Here is a 19,406-nt window from a genome sequence, read left to right as displayed (position 1 = left end):
CACTGACAAAGCAAATAGAATGGAAGTAGTTGAACGACAAAGATCCCTGCCTGAGGAGATAAAGATTCTCATCAACAATGTGTTGCTGGCAGTCAAGATGAATACTTCAATGTTATCTGTACAAGACATCCATGACCACCTAGCTTTGTATGTGAAGATACCAGACAGCTGGAGGAGCCAGAACTATGCCTTTGAGTTCCTTGAGGCCATCAATAGCGTGATACACTGTGAAGGTATGGCAGAACTTCGTAACGCTTTGTATCACACATTGATAATTGATGAGAGCACAGATATTTCTGTTACAAAAATCCTGTACTTCAAGTTCCAACCTGTAACCTCAACAGAGCACAAAACACTGTTTGGGGGCATAGTGAAGCTGACTAGTTGTAATGCTGAGGCTATCACTACTGCTGTGAAAGAATTCTACACTGCCAATGAACTGGACCTCATGAAATGTTCACATCCGATGGTACGTCTGTGATGCTGGGAAAAAATAATGGTGTTGCTACTCGCCTTAAACAATCCATTCCCCATCTAGTTGAGCAGCATTGTGTCGCTCATTGAGAAGATTTGGGAGTTGATGATGCCTGGAAGAGGGTTCCAATCATTAAAGAGATGGAGACATTATTGAGGACTGTCTACACTGTGTTCTCCAGATCTCCTGCAAGGAAGTCCAAGCTGGATGAAATGGCATCGGTCACTGATTGTGAAGTGGTCTCATTTCGACCATTGAATGAAGTCCGGTGGCTTTCAAGGCATTTTGCAGTTGGTGCAGTAATTCGGAATTATGAGGCTGTTCTTAAGTACTTTGAACATGAGAAAGTTGAAGAGAATTATCCAGTTGCTAAATATTGTTACAAAAAGCTATCTGACTCAAACTACCGTATTTCCCTTGCAGTACTTAATGACATTCTGAGTGAATTTGCATCTTTGTGCAAACTGTTCCAAAAAAGTTCTTTGACTACTGTTGAAGCTGTACAGTATGCAAGAGCACAGATTGGCCAAATTAAGGAACAGTATTTGGGGGGCACTGTCTTTTGGAGCAGCAATGTAAGAGATATGATGGTGTTGTACAAGGAAAGGCAATAGTTTGACAGTGGGCCTATTTTGTCTTTTGTTTCCCTTCTTTGTGAGCACATGCAAAAAAGGTTCCCTGAAGATAAACTGAAAGAATGGGCAAGTTTTGAAATCCAGGCAATAGCAACACAATCACATTTTGATTTTGGGACTGAGAATATACAAAGACTTGTTGAAAAGTATAAAAATGTCTTGGTCCTGGGTGATTGTGAAACACCAGAAGATGTTGTTCGACAATACAGAGATTATAAATATGTGGTGGCAGAACATGTAAAGGGTGGGTTATTTACCACCTTTACCACCTTTCAAGACATGGTGAATTTCACTATACACAATGCTACTCAGTATAGTGTGGTGTCTCAGCTTGTTGATGTCTGCGCAACATTTCAAGCATCTAGTGCATATTGTGAACGAGGATTCAGCCTCATGAATACTATCAAGAGTAAATTGAGGAATAGACTAGAGCAGAAGCATTTGGATAAGATGATAAGGACAAAGGCCTACTTCCTGAATGGGAAAGTTGACCTTGATAGAGTTTATCAGCACTGGAAAAATGGCAAGGATCGCCGTGAAAAGCAACCCTGTCACCCATCTAGTGATGCCACTTGACATGTCTGAACGGCCCTCTCCCACAGTCCATGTTTGCCTGGATGTCAAAGTTTTACAAACTATATCTGGCGGGATAGCCCAACATTCCTCAGTAGCTTTCACATCAAATTGTAAATATGTTATGTAATTTTGTAACTTATTGTGTATATGTGATATTGTATAGGCTCTCAACATTTCCCCACCCAATGAACAGTGCTCCAGTTAAAAATATTTAGGTAAAATCTAATGATGGTACCACAGTTGGAGTCTTTGCTTTTCTAAACCTGAAGTGTACTTGCCTGTGTAACCAATTTATGTCATGGCGTGTTTATCCAATTTGAAACCGGCCTTAAGACCCTTAACATGGCGCTGTATGTGTGAAAATGCACTATCTTTTCACTTTTTTAAGTAAACGTTTGGAGTGACATTTGGCACTGCACACGCGTGCGGTCTGGTTCCTGGCGCACATAGCCATGGTTGCAGCACACAGAGACCCTCCACTGCCGCACACAGAGGAAAATAATTAGAGGGAACATTGGACCCAATAACCTAGTTCATTTGGACATTGGTTCAACTTTGATCTCAGACCATGCCCCTCTATATAATGATCTAGATATTTTTCGAGATACCCCATGCAAATCTCATTGGAGGTTCAATATTAACTTACTAGATGACAAGGCTTTCCTCACTTCCTATAAAGCTTTTGGTCCTTATTATTTTGAGATCAACGACACAGGACGGACCTCTTTTCATTCTTTTTGGGATGCCTTTAAAGCTGTCTCCAGAAAATTAATTATTAACTATATTTCCAATAAATAGAAAGCTATGGAAAATGAATCTGCTTCCATTTTAAATGCTATCAAAGGATTAGAAGACAAATACTTTATGCCTAAAAATAACAAAAGCTGATTTGGGCATGCTGATAACAGCCAAGATTCAATTTGATAAATCATCTGCTGAGAAAGCATGTGGTACAATCCTCAAGATCAATGCTAGATATTATGGGGGTAGAAACAAAATTGGTACTTTGTTAGCTAATTACTTGAAATGTAGGAAAGAAAACACTTCCATTTAATTAATCACCAATCAATCCTCTGCTATCCTATTTTTTTATTCGGACATTGCTGGGTGCTTCGCTGATTATTATCACACCCTGTATACTTCTGAATCTACGGCTTCTGAGGAGTCCCTCAAGTCATTTTTCTCTCACTCTACAATGCATAAGTCCACACACATTGATTTGGCTTCTCTCGAGCTCCCACTACAAGTGGGGAAATTATTTTAGCAGCCAAACATCTCCCAACAGATAAAGTGCCCAGTCCGGATGGGTTCACAGTCGAATATTAAATCAATTTTTTAAAATTACAGTTCCCTAAATTATTTAAATTAATAATTTTTTCTCACTGAAGAACTCCTCTGGCTCCTTTACAGAAGCTATGATCTGTCTCATTCCAAAAAGAGATTGTGACTTATCCCAATGCAAAAATGACCTCCCCATATCGCTGATAGATTATACAATTTCCGCGAAAGCATTAGCACTCAGACTCAACAATCTCATGTCTGATCTAGTTGAAATTGAACAGTCAAGTTTTGTAAAATTTTAAAATATAGTAGATAACTTGCATGTTTTTCGGAATATTCTTAGCGAAGCCCCTAAACTTAAACATTCCCTTGCAGCGATAGCTTTGGATGCTGTCGGTTAAGTCAGCTAACTTAAAAATAAATCATTTCTTTACTCTCAACAGAATTTATTGAATTCCTCAAAGGCTGGCTAGATTTGTACAGAACCTGATCCCTAGATGTAGATGATGCGGCCACCCCAAAGCAAATGAGGAGCACAGGTTTGCCACGTGCCCCTTGATCCGGGGATACTGGGACACTTTGTGTAATCTTATCGCTGAGATTTCAGGAATTAAAATTGAGTTGAACTCAGTGTTGGTGTTATTGGGAGTGGACACTGTTTCTTTCTGCCTTCTGGGGGGAACTCAGAATTGTTTGATGTTTTATCTTGTGCTTTTGGCCAGTAGGGAGATATGTAAACGCTGGGTAGATTTGATACCTCCTTCGCAGGAAGTTTGGCTCAAGGCTGTTCAGCAGATGTGGGATGGATCTGGGGACTACCTCAGGAGGGGCGGAGGCTATTTGGCCTGATTTCCTGAGATGGAGTGGCGGTGTGTTGGTCCCGGAAGGTCGATCTGTCCTATGATTCCATCAAATACGAAAGAGGTGCAGGTGTTTTAGCCCAGTTGTGTGTTGTCGGGCCACCACAAGTGCATCAGGTGTAAGAATGATCTTCCACCCTTAAATGTTCACCTGGGATGGCAGTAGCTTTGGTGGTATGAGGACAAACAATAACTCTTTGGATGCTGAAAATGCTTTCGATTGGGTCAATTGGCAACCTTTGTTGGCATAGGTTTGGCCCAAGATTCCTACAACTAATCTCTTTACTACATTCATCTCCTCATTCTTCTGTTGTGGTTAATGGAGTACATTACCCATACTTCCCTCTTAATAAGGCATGAGGCAAGGTTGTCCCTTATCGCCCTTGTTATTCATTCATGCTCTTGAACCCTTTCTGTAACGACTGAAGCATTCCAATGGCTTTTCCAGTTTCCAGCTAAAGAATATACACATTACCTTTACTGTATATGCGGATGACATTCTTCGTTAGGTTTCTAAATTGGAATCCTCCCTTCTATATTTCTTTGAAGAGTTAAGAGCGTATTCGGAGGTGTTTGGATATAAACTTAATATAGAAATGTCTGAAGTGATATCTTTATATAAGTTCTCTTTCAAAAGGGAGAGGATGTAGCCTTACGGCTAGAGCGGTCGACCTCAAAGCTGGGGAACCGGGTTCGAGTCTCGGCTACGACGCTCAACATCCTGTGATTCTGGGCAAATCACTTAATCTCCCCGTGCCTAACAAAAATGAATGTGTCCTTCTGTAGCGAAACTAGTGCTCATGTAAAGCGCTCTGATACCCAATTTGGGACTAGTTTGCGCTATATAAAACTCTCTAAAGAAAAAAAAAACTGTTTCCTAGAATGGGCCTATTCCTGGAACCCTGACAAGATAAAATGTCTGGGAATCTTGGATTGCAATAATCTTAGAGATACACTACGATCTACTATGGATGGTCCTCTCTCTAAAATTACCTGGTCACCATTATTTTTGTCATGGTGGGGCGCCTTGACGCTATCAAAATGATGGTACTTCTGATCAGTAATTTTTATCTTATAATGTTAGCTATTAAAATTTCTAGGAAATATTTCATAGCTATTGACATACTGTTATCTCAATTTCTCTGGAATGGAAAACCATCTTGTAAATCTTTTCAATGCCTGAAATTACTCTAGTCTTCAGGAGGGGTCAATTTCCCTGATTTGTCCCGTTATCATAAAGCTTTTGGCATTATGCAGGGCCAATTCTGTTTTTCTTACCCCCCCCCCCCCAGATTCACAATCGAAGTTGTAGTTCCAGTTGGAGTTCACTATGATTTCCCCTTCCTCTCATAAACACATCCTTCATATGTCTCATCCCCCGAAAAATTGGATACCCTCAGTTATATCCCACTCCTGTTCTATTTTCAATCTTTATTTGGAGCTCATCTATCCTCATGCGAGCAATTTGTTCAAAGTCCCCTCTGGTATAAAAAATGGCTCTGGAAAGATGGAAAGTCATTGTTTTGGATATATTGGTTGAACAAAGGTTTATTTACAGTCTCTCAATTACTACACCATAACAATGCAGCCATTAGATTTGAAACACTTTGCTCTTCCTCTAATAGCCCTCCTAAGTGTCTGAAACAATATCAGCTTTGCTTTTGGAACCTAAGCTTGCTGCCACACTTGGCTCCTTTCCATCCTTTCCCATTCAGGGTCATGGTACAAAGATCTCCCCCGTCTCCATCACCAATCCCTCCAAAGCAGCATTTATATATAAAACATTGAGAGCATCTCCAATAGACAGACCAAAATCCAAACTAAAAGTCATATGGGAATCTGATTTACAATCTAATTGGCCTGTACTCTCATGGGAGAATATGTGGGAGAAGATTCATACTACTGCACGTCCAGCCAACCTTACTCATATGCTATACTATTTTTATAATACACTTTTTTCTACCCCAGCACATCTTTTTAAACTAAAATTGTCAAAAAAGAGATACCTGTTAGTGTTGCATTACCAATCCTGGAACCTACAGTCAAATGTATTTTCTATGTCCTAAGCCATGGCTTAATGCATTGGGCATATGATTTGAGTGATGAACATTTTCTGAAGAAATGTGAATAAAAATATTGAAAGATTAAGAAAAGAAGAAACGCTTTGTTTACAATTATTGAAATACTTCTTAGAGTGCATCGTGGTGACATTCTCCACTCCATGGGATAACGCTATCTTTTGCATATTCAAGACCCTCGCACTCAGGAGGGTCAACCAGGCTACACCTCCCTACATATTTACAAGGTTTACTTTACTTACCAAGGAGTGCGATTGCTCTAAAAATTTACTGGATCATTTATACTTTTCTGAGTGAAACAGAACAACGCACCCACAATTAAAATGCTATATGAGGATATATCTAACTTAACAGAGCAAAGAGCAGATACTTTTCGCTATTCTGAGGAGGACACACAGCGAATACATTCATTAATTGTGGAAGCAGAAAACATTGGCACCAGCATTGGATCAAAACAAAGTAACATCCAACAACTGCTGTACATGTCAAAAAGAATAGTAAATCAACGCGTGCATGCTAGTACCCTCATCAAGTACCATAAAGTCCAAAGGATTCCCCGGGGATTATGCATCTCTCTCAAATCGACACTATGTAAAAATAATTCTCGTTTCACAGAAAAATGCAAGCTATACTGAATAACTGTTCTTTAGACCTTATCTTATTAATTATTGGGGAGTTGACTAAACTAATTGAAGATTTAAATAAAGAAACAGAACAACTTAAACAAGAATTAGGACAAGCATTAAGTAAGGATGAACTCAATGAAATATTGGATGACAATAATAAACAGTTGGAAACATACACAAAAGAAATTAACGAACAAAAAATCAGAAAATTCAAAAGAGACACTTTGGATTACAAGTTAGGAGAAGTTTACAATTGCGCAGACATTTACGCAAACCGTCGACAACAGAAACCAAACACTGGAAGATCACCTGATGACACATCGTCATCAGATGATTCACAATTCAGAAGAAGACCAACATTTGAGAGAAACGAACAGAGAAAAGAAAGTGAAACACCCTCCACATCAAGTGGTTTAACTTCAGGAACAATTACTAACGCTACTTTTATAGAACCCGGCTCAACCCTACCAAAAGAAACAGGAGGAGACGTAGAAAGGTCAAAACAACAAACAGACGCGGTGGCAAAAAAACGAGGAGTCAAAACATTTAGTAAATAATATTTCCAAACAAAAAATCACGGATTTTCAATTAAAGGTGTTACAAAAAGGTACATCGTATGTGTCTACCTATCATGCCAATCTATTGGAAACTCAAATTTGCACATACAAATTTATTCGATCATTAAAACTAAGACACTTCTTTACTAACGTAATAGAAAAGACAGGGGCACAACCTAAAGATACATTAATGGGTTTATGGAATAAAAGCAAGTTATTACCACCCATAAGTCATAAGGTACTGGATGCCTTTGAAAAGGTTGTCTCAAAAGACATAGAAAAGATTTTCAAACAACCAAAATCAAAAGTCATTAACCTAACTAACAAGGAACAACAAGCCTTAAAACAACTGGCTAACAATTCATAAATAACCATCCGCCAAGCGGATAAGGGTGGCGCAATGGTGATTATGGACACTGAGTTCTACTTGATGAACATGAATGAACATGTCACAATACTAACATTTACACCAAAATTGATATGGATCCAATAAAAGAGTTTATAAAAATGTTGTGTGTTATCATAGATGAAGCCGTAAGTAAAGGAACCATTGAACCAGAGAAAAAGAATTTCTAATCAAAAATAACCCAGCAGTGCTGTATATATATATATATATATATGATACCTAAAATACATAAGCATCCTACCAAACCTCCTTGTTGACCCGTAGTGTCAACTATCAATTCAATTCATGAACCCATCGGAAAATATCTAGATAAACATCTACAGCCGATTGTACAAAATATGTCAACATACATAAAAGATACAACTAATTTTTTTAACATCCTGGAAGAACATAAATCTAAGTATTCCAAAAGCATGATTCTATGCACCATAGATGTTAAATCATTATATACATCCATCCCACACAACCTTGGATTAGAAGCAGTGGAATCACTCTTGATGACATCAGTCAAAGACCATGAGCTGAAAGTATTTTTAATGGAACTTCTTCATTTCACCCTTTTCAACAGTTACTTCAAATGGCAGAATGAATACTGTATTCAAGCCTCTGGTACTTCAATGGGCAATTGTGCAGCTCCTGCCTACGCGAACATCTTTATGTATCGATTTGAACTAGATAACATCTTAAATCAACCGGAATGGTCGGAAATTGTAATCCTATACAAAAGGTACATTAATGATATTTTCATTTTATGGAAAGGATCGGAACCTGCTTTACTTCAGGCCATTGAAAATTTGAATCAAGTAAATGATAGAATCAGTTTCACCCACACAATATAGAAAGAACAAATAACATTCTTAGATGTCATGATATACAATAAGGATGGAATTTTGAACACCACTGTGTACACCAAAACCACTGACAGAAATAATTTGTTACATTTGAAAAGTTTCCATCAACCTTCTTTAAAAAAACATCATTCGTATTCTCAACTATTGCGTCTCAAAAGAATTTCCTCTACAACCGAATCATTTCAAAATAGCATGATTACCACCATCGACAAATTCAGAGAGAGAGAGGCTACCCCTCGGACATTTTAGAGGAAGCAGTAAGAAAAGACACCAACATCAAAAGAGAAAATTTGTTAAAACAAACTATGAAAACACAAGAAGAAGACAGAATGGTATTTGTTTCCAAATACTCCACTGAGAGCTATAACATAAAGAGAATCATATTAAAACATTGGCCATTGTTAACTGTAGAGGAAGATTTTATTGGAATTTTTTCAAATCCACCGAGATTCGCGTACCAACGCACACGGAACATTAAATAAATATTAAATCAGAAAGTGGATCCCAAAAACAAGACATACAAAGGAACACTCCCATGCTACAATTGTGGCAACTGCAATGCCATAATTAAAGGCAACCAAGTTATTCACCCTAATAAGAGGACACTGATCAAATTGAGAGTTACAGTCACTTCCGACAGCAGCAACCTAATATATATGATAAAATGCCCATGTGGACTTGCCTATGTGGGCAAAACGGAACGCAAAATAAAAACACGTTTGGTGGAACATAAGAGCAATATTCGCACGAAGAATTCCAAATCCCCATTGGCTACACACTTCAACCTTCATAACCATAATCCTAGCCAGTTACGGTTTTTAATATTGGACCAAGTCCAAATACTTCCAGGAAGAGACAACACGCAACATTTATTACGCAGAGCAATACACTGGATTAATTTTTTTAACACGGTGTATCCAAAAGGACTGAACGAATGTGTTGATTTAAATTGTTTTCTATAAGATTGAAATATGAACTTCGAAGCTATGTCAGTGTATGGTTGATAAATCACAGGAAACTTGTTATTTACATGTATAAGCAATCTTACCATACATACGTACTATGTATCTGTATACTGATCACGACATGCTTAGCAGTTGTTATAATGTGTATTAACTGTATTTTTTATTCACTCGCCTTTACATTTGGTGACATCATCACATCACACCACGTGAACAAGCTTTCGAAGTAGGTTTAACTTACACGGTACATAGAAGAAATTTTGGTTTCGTTTTTTTCTGTTTTTATTAGTCATTTCTCTCAACTCTTTTTTACAATTTTATCTTATTGAGCACCTTTGAATTATGACCATTTCGTGTATTATCATGGGGGGTCTTTCTTCCCATGCGTATGCTTAATGTCAGATCACCATCGTCTATTTTCCACTTATACTGTCCGGGTCACGTGGTCCGCGACATTTTAACACTGCCTTGAATCATGGAAACTGATTCTACCTGCGGGACGGAAGGAGGTTCGCCGTCGGAAAGTTTGGGGTAAGCGGCATTACGTACATCAGACTATAAAACCTAATGAACATTTGTTATCGTTATTAACTTGCCGTTTATTTTCGGCAGTTAACCTCGTATCGAATTTACACACCGGGACTCCACGAGCCAGCGGATACTACATCCGTGAGGTTCTTTTACATTTGTTGTATAGGCTCCCGCATTAAAATTTGAGTCATCTTTCCGTCTCGGGAGGAATATTAACGAATTGACCCATAATATGCTACAATTCTCAGGCTTCAGGTAAACACCATTGATACAAAGTTCCCATTGACAAATTATAAATGACACCGTTAATCTACGCGTTTACTTTCTTTCTTCAGCCTTGGTCACATTTCCGGCACAAATTTGCTGAATATATGGTTTAAAAACACAGGTGTTCGCACACACTTTGTTATAAAAACTTTATTGAGTGATAACACTAGTCATTCTAACGAAAAGCACCTACTTTGGGATGTAAGGTATCCATTAGTGATGAGATTTTCGTTTGAGTTTTCTAATGAGATAAAAGTAATATGAATGAATACATTAAATGCTGTGTGTTTTACCAATTGCAGAAAATCAGTCCCATGAAGAAGGGCTAAGTCCCGAAATGCATTGGGCATATGATTTGAATGATGAATATTTTCTGAAGAAATTTGAATAAAAATATTGAAAGATTAAGAAAAGAAGAAACTTTTTCTTTACAATTATTGAAATACTTCTTTGAGTGCATCGTGGTGACGTTCTACACTCCAGGGGATAACGCTATCTTTTGCATATTCAATACCCTCGCACTCAGGAGGGTCCACCAGGCTGCACCTACCTACATATTTACAAGGTTTACTTTACTTACCAAGGAGTGTGATTGCTCTAAAAATTGACTGGATCATCTAAGCCATGGGTACTCACAAAGATTTTAACAGGGGCCACAAATTTGGTCTGTGATGTGCTCGAGGGCCGCATTGATACCAGCAAGGTGGCGGTCAGGGTTTGTGGTAAGGTGGTTGTAAAGGAAGCTAGGTGTATACATCTAGTGTTAGAATTGTACATTGTGAAACCAAAAACTTGGTATTAATCTCAGCTTCTCCGCTTAACCAAACTGTGTGATCCTCGGAAATAATTTAATTTTTACTTTACATCCTTTTCCTTCGTTATCACATATGTGGACCTCAAAATACACGACTTCAGGATGTGTACAGTACAAAACATTTCCCTGTGTTTAATTTAATAATCTATATGTTGTTCATGTATAACAGAAACCCCGGCCCCCAAAAAGTACACATGACAACTGACTTGCCTCTTCAAACACTATTCACATTATTATCAGGGAAGAATGAACGTTCCTCAGTTCATGCTTGAAAACTAGCACTTTAAAAAAAAAATATTTCTCAATGCAGTGATAATGTGACTTACTAAGGTGAAACGGTTCTGCGTGTTAATGAGTTATTAACAGACTTTATCTTACTTTTACTGCAAGATGTCTTTGTAAATGAAGGTGTTCCTATAGTCAAGTGGTTTTGTACACCCTAGTTACTTCCTTTCTTTAAATTCAATTAAGCTTTAAATAAATGCTTTCCGGTTTATTTAACATATTTTTTTATGTTAGTACTGAGTTACAAAAACGTTAGCCCTGTGCTGCTCTTGACCAGGGGGCCGCATGTAAAGGTCAGGAGGGCTGCATGCAGCCCCCGGGCCGTACTTTGAGTATCACTGTCCTAAACTATCTGAACTCTGGATGCATTTTTAGACAAGAATAGGGGATACTACAGGCATTCGTACTGCATTCTCAATGGTTGCTTTATTCCTAGGTGGTTTGAGTAATCTTTTGTCTCATGATAAAATGGTTAGCAAATTCATAGACCTATTAATCACAATTGGTTTACAGCTGATTACCTCCAATTGGAAATCTACAGACAATATTACTCTCCAACAGTGGTGGAACTTAGTTCAAATTCGATGCATTGTGGGACCCACTTACCCAATATTTGTCTTCACTTGCAAGTAATACAGCCTAACTAATTACTAAATTACAGTACATTGTTCGTAATTTATTGTTTTGCTCATATACTTTGTTGTTTTCATGTTTTTATCATTGATATTTTAACATACTGTTTCAGGAAGTTTTTATTGTTGAATATTTCTCTTTTTACTTCTCCCTCTTCTTCTTTTACTCCTCCTTCTCCTCACTTTACTCTCCTTTCAACTTTTCTTAACATTACATTTTAGGATTACCTTCCGTCAAGATTCATTATAACACAAGCATTATAATCTTTTTATTCACTGTTAGAACATGTTGGATTACTTATTTCTTTGTTCTATAACACTACACTAATAGACTGGTATGCCGGAATTCTTGTCAACCTTTTACTTCCTTTAATAAACATATTAAATGTTTTAAAAAGTGACACCTCACACTCAACTACTTTGCAAATCAGTATTACTGCTACAGAGTTTACTCAATCTAGCAGCAGCAGGTCTCATAAACCTCCAACTGATAATCAACTGAATACAGAACTATCAGCCATAAGATCTGACGATATTATTATTAAAACCAACTGGCCTAATAGCAGAAACTAGCTATGTTGCTATGCTATCCTTTGTACTCTTCAGAAGGCATTCATGACATCTTGAACCGACAAAACATTTTAAAATTCCTTAAAATGAATGGGATTAATTCCAATGACCTATTAAGTATAACATTCTTAGATGCTGACAAACGTCACAGGTACACAACCTGTACATGCTGCATCTCAGGACTGATTATTAGCAGCATTTGGGAAGGAGGCAAGATCTACCCACACCATTTCTGAATAATATTAATCATTTTAAAGGTCCAGATCACTTAAGCTTTAAAAAACTTGAAAACCTTCTAATCATGTTTGACAATAACTCAGACCCTAACAGACGATTTGTCCTTTCACACGCAACAGGTTGCAGTGTGCCAAAAATGAGAGGTTCTACTCAGTTATCCTAGCAAGAACCCAAGTGCTTTCCTTACCCAAGCCAACATGTTACAGATCAACTCATGGAACATCACAGTGATAGACAGGCAACTGATCTTCAGTGGTGTGACTCTCGAAAACAATTTAAACAACTTTCACATGATTTATCTTCAGTAATCGTGGAACACTCCATCTTTTGCCTTTAATATTTTTTCAACATTTGACAAGCCAGCTATTAAATTTACAAAAATGGCCAGACCTAGTGGTGTGGTTTTAACCCTGACAAACAACAACTTGTCAATGAAAGCAATGACCCTTTCAACTGAATCAAAGGAAGGGTTAGCTTTACAGTTAAAACCCAAGTTGAAACAATCAAACCTGATTATTATTAATTAGCTTCCCCCGTCTATAAATAAAATAGGAGCTAGATTTTGTTCCTTGCATGATGAACTTGACAACATCTTAGATGACTGTAAACTCTATTATCATTATAACTGGGGACTTCAATGACGATCGACTTCTTACTAAATCTTACTAAATCTTCCGGCTCATCAGATGACTCTCCTGATACAGTGTTTAATATCGTTCCTCTCATTCCTAAGAAGCATAAAATTAAAACAGTATCTGATGCACATCATCTGTTCAATCTTCTTTCAGGCGCAGGATTTCGGTCACTGAATAGCAAATTCTCCAATGATCTGCCAGCAGAACCGACGTTCGCAACAGGAAACTATTCAACTACGATTGATTGCACCTTTTTACACTCAGCCCATTTCAATCTGTCTCTTAACTTTGTAATTATATCTAGAATGGAGAGCTATCATAATCCACTACATATCATGCTATGTGTTGCCCACGATCAATACTTAAGTCTATCTTCATTATCCAATGATAACAATATTTTAATAAATAAACAGACTATTCAATGGAACAATGACCTCAGCCCTAAACTTTCTACCTTAAGCACTCAACCATTCATAGCTCACATTATGCAGACAATCGCCGATGCTGTGTGCCCCACACAATCCTGGATCTTCAACTGGGAACAGCTTCTACATGCTACTTTCAACTTCAGTTCCTCATGCTCATGGAACAGAGTCAGATCCAACCACTTTTCTTGTATTACAACTCACAGGCACATTATGCAAGCTCAACAGCACTATTAACAACCATTGAAAAGATTGTTGGAAATAGCTAACAGTGACTGTTGTAACAACTTGATTAAACAATCGAAATATATTTACAAAACACAATAAGGAGCATTAAAACCAAACTGGCTGACAAGACTCGGTCTGACCAATTAGATGCAATCTACCTGATTCACTCCAGCAAGTATTGGTCCTTGATAGGCCTAGAGATCAAAGATCATAAAGATAACAGTGATTTCTTCATTTCCAAAACCCATTGGGAAACCTACATTAGCGAGCTGTTTATCAGCAAATCAAACACTTTTGAAATTAGGGAATCCTATTATAACAAAATGTTAAACATCTCCCAAGCAGAAGTCTACAAACTAATACAAATTGTAGGTCTTCTTGGTCTGACGGCCCTGATGGGATTCCTGTAGCAATTTTCAAGTCTGACTTGATGATGTAGGGCATATTACATGTAATCAGGAAGGGGGGACAGGAGAGCTGGTTGTTTAAAGAGGTCCTGTTCTAATGCTCCCGGGGGTCTACGTAGGAAAAGACAGGTAAGAGCAGTTCCTCTAAATGGCCAATTCGGAAAAGATCGTGATGATTAATCTGATCTGAGAAGGGAAAATTCAATTTCAGATCTTGTTGCCCTCACACACCTGTTAGGGTGTCATGCTTCATCATTGGGCGTGCTCCTCGTCGGACCGGCGCTGCAATGTCCGACGGGCCTGGTGGCATCTTTAACGGAGATCTTTTGATCTGAGAACGCCGTTTTGTGTGAAGACCATGTGAATGATTGTGGAGGGTAAGAACTCCTAAGAATGTGGGGATTCAAAAAAGATTAAAATAGGCCCTGGCCCCTCAGTAATTTTAATTAAGTTAGGTAGGGCTGGGACTAGATAAAACCAGGGAGGCTACTCAGGTGATTCTAGGTATCAGGGTAGCCTATAGTTGACAGAGGTCAACATGTTTCGTGTCATGAGTGCTCAAATTCGAGCGACACTTCTTCAGGACCGTGGGACCAATTATAAGTACATATACCTCAATTTCTTATAACGGGGTACTTAAGGTCAACCACATGTAAAGCTGAACCCAAGTATGGTACAGGATAGATGGCTCCGCCTAAACAGAGGGAGACAAAAAATATAGAGGACAAGCATAAGCCACCCATTAGCAGCTTAGTCAAGAGATAAGGGTCCAACCGTCATGTTGAGGTGTCAATTATCTCCTTCAAAGGACCATGATTTCTACTCTAAATAACGAACTAGTTAGAGAGAGGACATTAAAAGTTTGAACTGGTACATATAAAACGCAACTAAATATGCTCAAGCAGTGATAAACAACTAAATTTCCCTTAAAAATTAACAAGAGAATTTCACATGAAAATTTCAGAATATCGATCTTACCTCAGAGTGAGGGGGTCAGAGCTTCATAGGTGAGGGAGTAGCAACCGGACCACTGGAACGGTCCCACTGTGGCAGAGATATAAGCATCGCAAAATAACATACTGTACAACATGTAAATGAAATACTCTATCTCTATTAAGAGCGTGAGATGTGTTGCTCGGGGTGATAAATACGCTACTGGTGCCGATCTGCTCACTCCTCACATCAGGAATACTTTAAAGTGGTGTGGGCTAAGTAGTCTAGTACACTGTGGTGATGGTTGGTGTACAGAAAGACGGTGGTGATAATCATGGAAATCCATGGCTGTGGAATAAACCAATATCACAAAACCGCAGCGGTTGGATTTTGTAGCACACACTCGTACAAAGAAAAAAATATCTGGATCGTAACAAGTCCGATCTCTATCAACTAAACATGACACGTTACGCGAGGTCGATAGGAGGTATGGTATACATCGTGGTGATCCTCCGACTGTAAGTGCATAGTAATTTTCTAATAAGTGAATACCAGTAATTGCCAAGCCCCTTAAGGGTAGCGTGTTATGGCCAAACAAATGCGGGCAGAACAGACCCATAAGTAGAGTGCGTGGTGCTCGTGTTCACCCATGGCTAGAGTTCCGGTCGGGACTCAGTGGCGATCATATCGCATACAGTGAACATGGTTGAAGACTTACCCAAAAGGTGGCGGGGGGCAGGCCAAAACAGGACGTGTCTGCTCCTCACCTGAATATTACCGGTGTCGGGTTCACTTCCTGCATTTAACCTCAAGTCGATTGCGTGGTCTCGCGAGACTACGGAGGGCGACATTTTGTCCCAAGAGTGGTGCCTGACCTTGGATATCGAAACCCTATTTCGAGCTGGTTAGTATGGTACGGGGAAGATACACACGTTGAAATACAACGTTATATCTTGATAAACTGTGATATCGTTTTACACAGACCTGGATACTGAAGCTGGCAAGTAGCAAACCCAATAGTGATAAAGGTTACTAGAGGTTATTAGTAGCCGTGTAGCCATCAATAAACCCACATAGAACCCAGATGGTGCTCTCCCTTACAGAGGTAGCAGGGTATATAATTAGAAATGTTACATCACTACCCAGGGCGGAAATGTAATTTATGTGTAAAACAGAAGGTATGGTTCGGTGATAAAAACCAGGGAGTGTAAGCATGTTTATATACACGTTAGTTCCATGTATATATAGAGACAGGAGTTTTTTGGGGAATAATACGATACCATTAGAGGCCTTACACCACCGTCATGTTAGTGGAGGTGTGGTACTGACAGAGCCATGTATATTAGGTGTGTTATCACGTTAGTTCTGTCCATGGGATTTCGTCGTTAAGACCCCTTTCTTGAGTGGACAAACGAAAAATCCATCTCTGTTCAGTTTCAAAAAGTTTTTCCTGAGACCATGAGGGGTTACTTTCAATCACGGTCCATTGTAAATCATTGTGTCCATGCGGGTGAGTAAGGTAGTGTGTACTCAGTTTTGTCGTGGATCTTCCACACCGTATATTGCTGCGGTGTTCCATAATTCTTGTCTTAATTGGGCGTGTTGTCATGCCAACGTATCTTAATTTGCAGGGGCAAGTAATTAAATAGACGCAATTATTGGAGTTGCAGTTGGTATGATTTTTCTGAGTCCAGACTTTGCCTGCTTCAAGAGTAAGTTCTTTGGTTGCCTTGGTAAGGTCACACACTCCGCATTGTCCGCAAGGATAATGTCCACGTACGGGATCCATATCCCACAGGGTCCTTTGTTTTGTTGGTTTTTTAATCTTAGGACGGGTATGTACTATGATGTCACGTAGATTGCTTGTGCGTTTATTCGCAAATCTTGGAGGGGATAAAGCCACTTTTCCCGTAGTCAGGATTTTCCAGTTCTTTTTTATGATCTTCTGGATCATGTTAGATTCTGGTGTGAACGTTGTCACGCATGTCAGTGACTCATCGTTGAGTTTAATTTTTGGTTCCAGCAGAGATTCTCGGTTGGAAGATCCACGACAAAACTGAGTACACACTACCTTACTCACCCGCATGGACACAATGATTTACAATGGACCGTGATTGAAAGTAACCCCTCATGGTCTCAGGAAAAACTTTTTGAAACTGAACAGAGATGGATTTTTCGTTTGTCCACTCAAGAAAGGGGTCTTAACGACGAAATCCCATGGACAGAACTAACGTGATAACACACCTAATATACATGGCTCTGTCAGTACCACACCTCCACTAACATGACGGTGGTGTAAGGCCTCTAATGGTATCGTATTATTCCCCAAAAAACTCCTGTCTCTATATAAACATGGAACTAACGTGTATATAAACATGCTTACACTCCCTGGTTTTTATCACCGAACCATACCTTCTGTTTTACACATAAATTACATTTCCGCCCTGGGTAGTGATGAAACATTTCTAATTATATACCCTGCTACCTCTGTAAGGGAGAGCACCATCTGGGTTCTATGTGGGTTTATTGATGGCTACACGGCTACTAATAACCTCTAGTAACCTTTATCACTATTGGGTTTGCTACTTGCCAGCTTCAGTATCCAGGTCTGTGTAAAACGATATCACAGTTTATCAAGATATAACGTTGTATTTCAACGTGTGTATCTTCCCCGTACCATACTAACCAGCTCGAAATAGGGTTTCGATATCCAAGGTCAGGCACCACTCTTGGGACAAAATGTCGCCCTCCGTAGTCTCGCGAGACCACGCAATCGACTTGAGGTTAAATACAGGAAGTGAACCCGACACCGGTAATATTCAGGTGAGGAGCAGACACGTCCTGTTTTGGCCTGCCCCCCGCCACCTTTTGGGTAAGTCTTCAACCATGTTCACTGTATGCGATATGATCGCCACTGAGTCCCGACCGGAACTCTAGCCATGGGTGAACACGAGCACCACGCACTCTACTTATGGGTCTGTTCTGCCCGCATTTGTTTGGCCATAACACGCTACCCTTAAGGGGCTTGGCAATTACTGGTATTCACTTATTAGAAAATTACTATGCACTTACAGTCGGAGGATCACCACGATGTATACCATACCTCCTATCGACCTCGCGTAACGTGTCATGTTTAGTTGATAGAGATCGGACTTGTTACGATCCAGATATTTTTTTCTTTGTACGAGTGTGTGCTACAAAATCCAACCGCTGCGGTTTTGTGATATTGGTTTATTCCACAGCCATGGATTTCCATGATTATCACCACCGTCTTTCTGTACACCAACCATCACCACAGTGTACTAGACTACTTAGCCCACACCACTTTAAAGTATTCCTGATGTGAGGAGTGAGCAGATCGGCACCAGTAGCGTATTTATCACCCCGAGCAACACATCTCACGCTCTTAATAGAGATAGAGTATTTCATTTACATGTTGTACAGTATGTTATTTTGCGATGCTTATATCTCTGCCACAGTGGGACCGTTCCAGTGGTCCGGTTGCTACTCCCTCACCTATGAAGCTCTGACCCCCTCACTCTGAGGTAAGATCGATATTCTGAAATTTTCATGTGAAATTCTCTTGTTAATTTTTAAGGGAAATTTAGTTGTTTATCACTGCTTGAGCATATTTAGTTGCGTTTTATATGTACCAGTTCAAACTTTTAATGTCCTCTCTCTAACTAGTTCGTTATTTAGAGTAGAAATCATGGTCCTTTGAAGGAGATAATTGACACCTCAACATGACGGTTGGACCCTTATCTCTTGACTAAGCTGCTAATGGGTGGCTTATGCTTGTCCTCTATATTTTTTGTCTCCCTCTGTTTAGGCGGAGCCATCTATCCTGTACCATACTTGGGTTCAGCTTTACATGTGGTTGACCTTAAGTACCCCGTTATAAGAAATTGAGGTATATGTACTTATAATTGGTCCCACGGTCCTGAAGAAGTGTCGCTCGAATTTGAGCACTCATGACACGAAACATGTTGACCTCTGTCAACTATAGGCTACCCTGATACCTAGAATCACCTGAGTAGCCTCCCTGGTTTTATCTAGTCCCAGCCCTACCTAACTTAATTAAAATTACTGAGGGGCCAGGGCCTATTTTAATCTTTTTTGAATCCCCACATTCTTA

General features: G+C 39.2%; 1 pseudogene; it reads left to right on the top strand.

Moving 5' to 3' along the window:
- The first annotated feature begins 453 nt into the window (after positions 1-453).
- LOC146861887 (E3 SUMO-protein ligase KIAA1586-like) lies at positions 454-16,307 on the top strand (annotated as a pseudogene).
- The last annotated feature ends 3,099 nt before the right edge of the window (positions 16,308-19,406 follow it).

The sequence above is a fragment of the Triturus cristatus genome, chromosome 2_2, assembly GCF_964204655.1.
Source record: "Triturus cristatus chromosome 2_2, aTriCri1.1, whole genome shotgun sequence".
Taxonomy (NCBI): Eukaryota; Metazoa; Chordata; class Amphibia; order Caudata; family Salamandridae; genus Triturus; species Triturus cristatus.
This window is presented reverse-complemented; position numbering and strand designations above follow the sequence as displayed.